This window comes from Heptranchias perlo, unplaced genomic scaffold (genome assembly GCF_035084215.1).
Source record: "Heptranchias perlo isolate sHepPer1 unplaced genomic scaffold, sHepPer1.hap1 HAP1_SCAFFOLD_47, whole genome shotgun sequence".
In the NCBI taxonomy this organism is placed as follows: Eukaryota; Metazoa; Chordata; class Chondrichthyes; order Hexanchiformes; family Hexanchidae; genus Heptranchias; species Heptranchias perlo.
In genome coordinates this window covers 4,322,890-4,323,328 of record NW_027139484.1, presented here as the reverse complement: position 1 = coordinate 4,323,328, position 439 = coordinate 4,322,890, and the positions used below count along the sequence as shown (strand labels likewise).

At 45.3% G+C, this 439-nt stretch overlaps 1 non-coding gene across 1 annotated transcript; it reads right to left on the bottom strand.

Moving 5' to 3' along the window:
* trnag-ucc (transfer RNA glycine (anticodon UCC)) lies at positions 1 to 72 on the bottom strand. Its single transcript has one exon. It is a non-coding gene; the product is annotated as a tRNA-Gly (tRNA).
* Between the last annotated feature and the right edge of the window lie 367 nt (positions 73 to 439).

Here is a 439-nt window from a genome sequence, read left to right as displayed (position 1 = left end):
TGCGATGGCCGGGCTTCGAACCCGGACCAACTGCTTGGAAGGCAGCTATGCTCACCACTATACCACCATCGCTGAAAATAATCGAAAATACAATATTTCCCAAACATCAGATCCTGAACAGACACTGCAGGCTGTTGGATTTTGTTCTTCATTTTAACTGGTTTCTGACGGATCCTTTCTCGCTCTGTTGCAGTTCCCGTTTCCGCCCAGTCGATTTCGCTAACCCCCAATCAATGGAAATTCCACACCAGCCAGTAATTCTCCACCTTACATCGGACTGCAGAGATAGTCGATACCTGCAATACTTCACCAGCTGGAAATAGATTTTACCACAGCTCACATCAGCCATTGAGTAAAGCTAAATACTTCCATTAAATCATGACAGAGACCTGACGACGAACTGGGCAGGAATGGCAGCTTAATATTCAAGTCTATAAGA